Source organism: Pteropus medius, unplaced genomic scaffold (assembly GCF_902729225.1).
Source record: "Pteropus medius unplaced genomic scaffold, Ma_sr-lr_union100, whole genome shotgun sequence".
In the NCBI taxonomy this organism is placed as follows: Eukaryota; Metazoa; Chordata; class Mammalia; order Chiroptera; family Pteropodidae; genus Pteropus; species Pteropus medius.
The window spans coordinates 6,204,322-6,212,687 of NW_024343733.1; the positions used below are offsets into that span (position 1 = coordinate 6,204,322).

General features: G+C 42.0%; 1 long non-coding RNA gene across 1 annotated transcript in view; it reads right to left on the reverse strand.

The window, feature by feature from the left end:
* Positions 1 to 2,301: 2,301 nt before the first annotated feature.
* The window catches only part of LOC120606807 (uncharacterized), a 7,304-nt gene continuing 1,239 nt past the window's right edge, over positions 2,302 to 8,366 (reverse strand). The window contains exons 2-3 of the long non-coding RNA XR_005653995.1: positions 3,296 to 3,498; positions 2,302 to 2,727 (exon numbers count right to left, since the gene is read on the reverse strand). This is a non-coding gene — a long non-coding RNA (uncharacterized LOC120606807). The remainder of the gene's footprint in view (positions 2,728 to 3,295; positions 3,499 to 8,366) is intronic.

The following is an 8,366-nucleotide window of genomic DNA, read 5'->3' on the forward strand; positions in this document are numbered from 1 at the left end:
GACCTGTGAGTCTCTGCTGTGCTGCACGTTCTCTCCATTCTCTGAGAAGTTCAGACCGGGGAGCCAGCAGCTCCTTGATAAGGGATCCACAGTTACTGCTGCCTCTGCTTTTCTCCTAATAATATGTTCGAGGAAAGCAGGGACTCATACGGGGCCATTCCCTGCCCTTCTCTGACCCCCTAAATAACCCATCTTCAAAATACATCTTAAATCCAGCCATTTTCCTCCATTGGGTTCAAGTCGCCCTTCTCTTCTTCTTCCTTCTCCCTTTCCTTTTGATTGAGATACAATTCACAAATACGTTAGTTAAGGTTCTCCAGAGAAGCAGAACCAATAGGTTATAAATACAGATGAGAGGAGATTTATTATAAGAATTGGGTTACAGAGGCCGAAGAGTCTCACCATCTGCCGTCTGCAAGATGGAGGCCCAGGAAAGCTGATGGTGAACATCCCAGTCTGAATCCAAAAGCCTGAGAACGAGGTGCGCTGATGTCCAAGGGCAGGAAAAGAGAAATGTCCCAGTTCTGCCATTTCGTTCTATTTGGACCCTCAACAGATCGGATGGATGATGCTCACCTGTTCTGGAGGGATCATCTGCTTAAGTCGGTCCAGCAATTCAAATACAAATCTCTTTCAGAAACATCTTCATGGACATACCTAGAAATAATACTTTACCAGCTAACTGGGCATCTCCTAGCCCAGGCAAGTTGACACAGAATTATCACAACGTACAAAAAATGCATCCTTTTAAAGTGTATAATTCAGTGGTTTTTAGTATAGTCACTAACTTGTGTAACTATCATGGCAATATAATTCCAAATCATTTTTGTCACCGCCAAATGAAACCCCTTACCCATTAGCAGTCACTCCTCATTCTGCCTCCCCAGACATTGTCAACCTCTAATCTACTTTCTGTCTCTATAGAGTTGCCTATTCCAGACATTTTATAAAAGTCATGCAATATGTGGTCTTTTGTGTCTGGCTTCTTTCACTTAGCATAGTGTTTTCAAGGTACATCCACGTTGTAGCATGGGTCAGTACTTCATTGATCTTTATGGACGAATATTCCATTGTATGGATATATCACATTTTGTTTATACATTCATTAGTAGATGGACATTTGGGTTACTTCCACTTTTCAGCCATTATGAACAACGATGCTTCGAACATTCGTATAGTTTTTGTGTGAACACTATTTCTTCTTGCCTGGACCAGACTACTAACCTCCTGGCTGGAGTCCAAGTTTTTGCCCTTGGCCTCCAAGGGTCCATTCTTCTCACAGCAGCCAGAGGGAAAATGGAAGTCAGGTCATGTCATTTCTCTGTTCTAAACTTCCTGTGGTTCCTTGTTCTACTGAGGATAAAGTTGAAGACCCAGAACAATCTCTACCCAGATTCTAGGCCCCACAGTCACCCACAGTTGTCTTTACTTCCACCTAACCAGCCATATCTCAGTTCCCCAAATGAGCTATGCTCCCTCCTACTTCCATGTTAGGGGATTTGTCCTGAAGCTGCATTTCAGCAGCTATAGAAGATGCTACTGGTGCCCTGCCAGATCTTTTGTCCCAGCAGATGCATCCATTTTTTCAGCTGCTAGGATTGTTGGCTGCTCCCTTCTCCAGAGAATTGCCCTCATCCAAGGGACTGGGAGGTTATGACACCTCCTGCCATTCCCCACCTAGCAACCTGCAGTAGATGACTGATAGAGGGAGACAAAAGGCTGGCCCTTTCGCCTCGAAGTGGGACGATTCTATGGGACAATTTAGATTCCAGAGCACCATGTCCCCTGCTCCCACCCCAGAGGATCAGGCCATGGATAGACTTTACCAGTCCGTCCTCTGCCCTATTCTGCTTCCCTCACTCTGTCAGTGAAGTTTGTGCACATGTGCCAAACTCCACCTAAATAACATTTCACATGAGATAGAAAAGTTGCTTATGTCAGTATCAAACACTTCTCCTCCCTATGTCTACTGATGGAAATGATGCGGGCCAGGCGGGGAAGGTGAGACCCTCCCCCAAGTCCTCTTTGGCACTGCCCCTGCGGCAGGGCACCCTATCAGTGCTCCCAAGTCATAATTCACATCCCTTTGTGCCCCTGCTTGCATCATTTGTTTGTGTGACTGTCTCTTCCCAACTTGATCTTAAGTTCTCTGAGGATGTGAATCACATTTGTCTCATTTTCTACCTCATTCTATCTTCATTCCCTGGCACCTTGAGTGAGTCGAATAAATACTTGGCGAAAGATGTTCCTTGCCATACTGGCTCCAATGCCCAGAGATTGGAAACAACCTAAATGTTCATGAAAGGAAAATGGTTAAATAAATCATGGAACATTTCTACAGTGGAATACTATACAGTTATTTAAAAGGAGCAAAGTAGTTTTATATGGATTAATACAGAACATCTCTAAAGTGTATAGTTAAGTGGAGAAAAGCCACATGCTAAACAGTATGCATACTATGCTATTTTCTGTTAAAAATATATATGTACTAGTTGTAGGCAGATTTTTGACTATGTAGGAGGCCAACGCCCCAACTCTCACATTGTTCAAGGGTCAACCATATTTTCAAAGAACAAAGCTCAAGAATACTGAGAGAAATACAAAAACGACAGCACCCAGCAAGTTAAAAATTAACAATTCCCCCACCCAATCATAAAAATATATACATACCTTTTGGCTTGCTTGTCTGCAGAACAGTAGTTATCTCCACAGAAGGAAGCTGGATGCCTACGAGATGGGGTAGGAGAGAAATTTTGCACTCTATACCCTTTGTCTTTCAAATTTTGTACCATGTTTAGTCCTTATCTATCCAAAGAATACATAAAATTTAATCAATTTTCAAATGAATGAAGGGTGGGCCTCTAAAAAGAAGCTGTCAGATAGAAAAAGTTGAAAATCACATGATATCACTTATATGTGGGATATAAACCTAAAAGCAACAAAGAAACAGGACAAACAAACAGAGACTCATGGACACAGACTATAGACTAGTGGTTACCAGAGGGTGGGGAGGAGATGGAAACAGGGTAAGGGGTGGGTAGGGAGGGTGAAGTGGGTAAAGAGGATCAAATATATGGTAGCTGAAGGAAACTGGACTTTGGGTGATAAACACACAATAGAATATACAGATGTCAACTTATAATGTACATCTGGAAATTATATAATTGTATTAACCAATGTTACCCCAATAAACGTAATTTAAAATAAAAAAATAAAAAATAAAAATAATAAAAATAAAAAGAAGCTGTGTTCATGGTGCCTGTATAAGAACCACTGGTCGGCTGAGCCTGCTCACCCAGAAGGCTTCTTCCTTGCTTGATTTCATAGATTCACATGCAGCCAGCAGCTCTGGGCCCTACTTTCCCGATGCCTTACAGTGAGGCCAGAGAAGTCAGAGAAACCTCAAGTCAGCTCCCAGTCATCAGCCAACCGCTTGGGAGTCATCACAGTGCAGTAGAAAGAGCATGGGACTTATTTGGCGATATGTATTTCCAAAGCCTAAAAAAAACACCCATGCAAACATTTGACCTAGAAATTCCATCGCTGCAAATTTATCCTGAAGAAACAATTAAGGATTATGCATAAAGCTTCAGCTGTAAGAATATTCACTGAAGGATTGTTTATGACATTTGGGGGTTAGGGAGTGGAAACGACCCTCTATAATGAAGGACTGACTAAATGAATTAGGCTGCATTCACACAAAATACTGTATGCATTCTTTATGCAGTTTTAAAAAAGCTGTTTGAAGAAAGAAAGAAAATAGCAAAAGAAAGGGATGTCTAGTGTGAAGCAGAGCTTAGTTCAAATTCCTGCTGTATTCTTTATGAGCAGCGTAATCTCCATCTACTTAATTAAGCTTTCTGGGCCTCTGTTTCCTTATCTGTAAAATGGACCTACTATCAGATACCTTGTGTTAATCGGGATTGGCTCACAGCTATAACAAATAATCACAAAATCTCACTGGCTTAATGCAACAAGTTTTTACGTCTCTCTTATGCAAGCTCTGATGCAGACATTCCTGATCAGGCAGACTTTCTGGCAGCTTTCTTCCAACTGACAGACTCAGGGATTGGATTCCTTTCCATCATAAGGCTCCGCCATCTTAATCTCCTTTGTTCCCTTCCATGTGGACATGACAGAGAGCATGAAAGATTGGATGGGATGTTTTATGGCCAGATCCGATGGAGGGGTGTATCTCTTCTGCCCATTCTCTGTTGGCAGCACAGGTACTTGGTCCTCTCTTGGTGCAAGGGGACTGGGAGATGTAGTCTTGCTGGTGGTCTCCAGCCTGTACTGCATAGGGTTCCTCTGAATGAGGGAACTTAAAAGAAATGTCCCATAGTAGGTGCTCAAATGCATCAGCTGCCTTTTCCTTCCCCCTTTCCCTCTATTATTGTTTCTGGGTGCAACTCCCTTGACTCTTCAAAAATCGATGTCCTGCTGAAAAATTTGGGGTAAACTGAGCCAAGATATTTACGCTTAGTAGGGGGAGAGGGTGGGATAGACTGGAGGGCAGGGTATCCATTTAAATGAGCCCTTGAGAAGAGATCATCCCTTCCCCATCTCACCCTCATCTCACCCACATAACTCTCCAAAAAGATGTAAGTCTGACCATGTTTCTATTCTACTTAAAGCCTCCAGGGACTCCCCCATTGCCTTAGGGGTCAAGTCGAAACTTCAGGGTCTGGTCACAATTTGTCCCTTCAGCATCCTCTCTCATCACCCCATGGTGGCTTTCTGCCCGATGTCCACATCTCTCCAGTTTCTAGAATGTGCCGTGCTCCCGTCTGCCTCCGGGTTTCACACACTGCCTTCCACTCTACACCCTTCTTTGCTCACCCAGCACACCCTCAGCAAAGTCTTTCCCTGACTCCCCAGTCTAGGCTGTTCCACTGCTCTAGGCTTACATAACTCTTCCTGCTCTTCCTCCAAGGTGATGACTGAATTTTGTAATTCAGTATCAGTCTCTCCCATCAGACTGTGAGCTCAGGAGCCTCAGGTAGCATCTATTTTGTTTAGCACTGTCTGTGCCCGGTGCCTTGTTTTCCTCATCTGTAAAATGGGGATGATAACAGCTATGGGGTGAATGTTTATATCCCCGTCCTGCCAATTCACATATTGAAGCTCTAACCCCCAATGTATGGTGCTTGGCGAGAGGGCCTTTACAAAAGTAATTAACGTTAAGTGAGGTTATGAAGGTGGGGCTTTGATCCAGTAAGGCTATCAGACAGCGCACAGGATTTCTCTTTCTCTTTCTCTCTCTCTCTCTCCCCTTCCCCCTTTCTCCTTTATTTCTCTCCCTCCCTTTCTCTCTCCTCTTCTCCTAGCACACAAAAAGGTTATGTGAGAACACAGTGAGAAGGCAGCTGCCTACAAGCCAAGAGTGGAGGCCTCAGAATAAAACCTATCTTACCAGCACCTTGATCTCAGACTTCCAGCCTCCAGAACTGTGAGAAATAAAATTTCTGTTGTTTAAGCCACTCAGTCTATGGCATTCGCTGTGGCAGCCCAAATGGATTAAGACATAACAGAACTCACCTACATTGTTTTTTCAGGACTAATTGTTAATACCCGTAAAGCACGTTAAGCTGCGCCTGGCATGTCCTATTAACGGTTCAGATTGTCACATACCAGACATAAGTATTTGTGGCATGAATAAACGAATCCATTTTGCAAGTTTAAGTTCTTACATAATGGTTTTCTTAAAGTGAATTTACCTGTATTATCATCCCAGGATTTTCAGATACAGGTGAACTCCTTAAAAAGGGAATTTATAAAAACAAAAATAAGGGAGTTCTAACAGGTAGGTTATCTCTGACTCTTTTTTTTTTCCCCCCTAGAACATCCACCAGAGGGCTCTTTGAGCTCTTTCTCCATCCAAAACACTGTTGGCCCCTGGAAGTCATCACTGTGGGAAGGAAGAGAAAGTTGTTTTCTCCATGGGTTTACTCCATGCGAGTAAACGATGCTGATAAAATCATAGATGTAACTGCGTGGGGGAAAATATTCAGGCTAGGATGAGAAGAAGCAAGTTGGCATCTTAGTGTCACTGGCCTGGGCTGAAGTCTTGGTGACATCTCTGAACCTCAGTTTCCTCATGTATAAAATGGAGATCATCTTATCAGATGTACAGAATTGTTGGGAGGACCAAACAAGAGCATCTCATAAAATGTTAGCTGTTGCTATTGAATCACTAAGTTGTACTAAGATAGCACAGTGACTGCCCCCACCCCACAGCACCCCTCCCCGCCAGATACTGCCCACCAGGGCCTGCTGTTAGTACTCAGGATTTGTATGCATTTAGACTGGACACAAATTTCTTTTGCCATGGTCTCTGCCATTATCTATCGTAAATGCTGCTCTCACTTTGCTTGCTGTATTTCACCTGCCTGGCCCCTAAAGACCTCCGAGTTTGCAACTTCTGGTCTAAATAGAGAGTTCTGTGCCAGCCAGATGGTATCTGGAACGCTTCATTAATAATCACAATCACTGCTATTTATTGAGCCAGATACCAAGCTTATGCATAATATATGTAAGCCAAATATAACCAAGGCTTCTGATTGCCTAGTCTCTGCAGGGTGATTTATTGGCAGAAAAAAAATGTGATTGGAAGTAATTAAAATTTTGTCCCAATCTCTCAAAAAATGCAAAGGGGTGAGTCTATTTTTAAAAAGAGCTTTGTCGAGGTATAATTGATGTACGATAACCAATAAACAAATTACGCTCATATTTAAAGTGTGTAACTTGATAAGTTTTGACATAAGTCTACACCTGTGAAACCAGCTCCACAGTCAAGATCACAAATGCATCTAGGGCCCCTAAAAATGTCCTTGTGCTCTCTGTAATCCTTTTCCTCCTCTCTTAACCCATGCCCCACACCCCACACCCAAGTAACCAGTTCCCTCACTGTAGATTACTTTGCATTTTCTAGACTGTTATATAAGTGAAATCATACAGTATGCTCTCATTTTTGCCTGGCTCCTTTCACTCAGCATAACTGAGATTCATTCATATAGCTGTGTATATGAATAATTCATTCTGTTTTGTTGCCGAGTCACATCCAACTGTATGGATTGACCACACTTTGTTTATCCATTCGCTGGCCGACAGTCATTTGGGTGGCTTCCAACTTTTGGCTACTACGAATAAAGCTGCTCTGAACATTTGTGGTCCAAGATTACTTGTGGATGTTAAGTTTTCATTTCTCAAGCGTAAATACCTAGAAGTAGAATGGCTAGACATATGATAGTTATATATTTAACTTTTAAGAAACCGACAACTAATTTCCAAAGTAGTTGTATCACTTTGCATTTCTAACAGCAATTTATGGGCATTCCGGTTGCTCCATATCTTTGCCAGCACTTTTTATGGTCACTCTTTTTAACTTTAGACATTCTAATAGGTGTGGTCTTGGAGTAAGCGCATTTTCAATGAGGAGGAAGACTTCTTTAAAACATTCCTTCTTCCCTCACAGAGGTCTCCCTGGAGGAGGCAGTCCCTTATGTGTATACTCAGGTCTCAAACTCCCCGACTGCTTCTCTCCCACAAAGTAACCCATTGCTGGGATCCTGCATAATAAAAGAGATTTATGGAGCTCAGTCCACAAGAATCCTTAGAAGGTGGGAGGGAAAGAGTCTAAATAATCATACCTATATAATAATAAATTAGCTCATCTAACCCCAAGAGATTAGAAAGAGCCTTAACCAAATCGTAGTGATGAAGAAATAGGCTTAGAGGTTAAAATGATTTGCCCAATGTCACATAGCCAGATTCAGGATTCGAATCCAAGCCCACCAGGTTCTAAAACTTGTGCTTGCTCTTCTCTCCTACAGAATTCACCATTCTGGATGCCGCAATCTTAGAAGATGCCCACCAGAACCTAGGGGTCACAGAGGTAGGCAAGAGGACTATCTGATCAGTGTCACATGAGAAGTGGACAAAGGAATCAAGGAAGAGAACCCTCAGAGGTGGTGTGAAATTAATCTTCAGACATTTGAAGGACTGTATTTGACCCAAAATATATCATTTTTTAAAACTCTTCCTCTAGATGATAAAAATATTCTCAGTAATAATCATGTAATAATCAATAATCACCATCATTTCCTCGATTCCTTCTTTCATTTGAAGACAACTAACAATTAAGAAGTAGGACTACATTTTAATTTTAAAGATATTATTGAAGTTCAGTAAAATAGAAACTAAAATTAGTACAGATCAAACAAAAGTGTTACGCCTTGCTGTTCACAGTTTCATCGAGTTTGAAACACAAAAACTCCATGTGGCCACATAGGATGACAGAATTGAAATAGGTTAAGTTCTGTTTTTTTGTCTTTATAATCACTACACTATCTTCCTCCTCCTCCTCC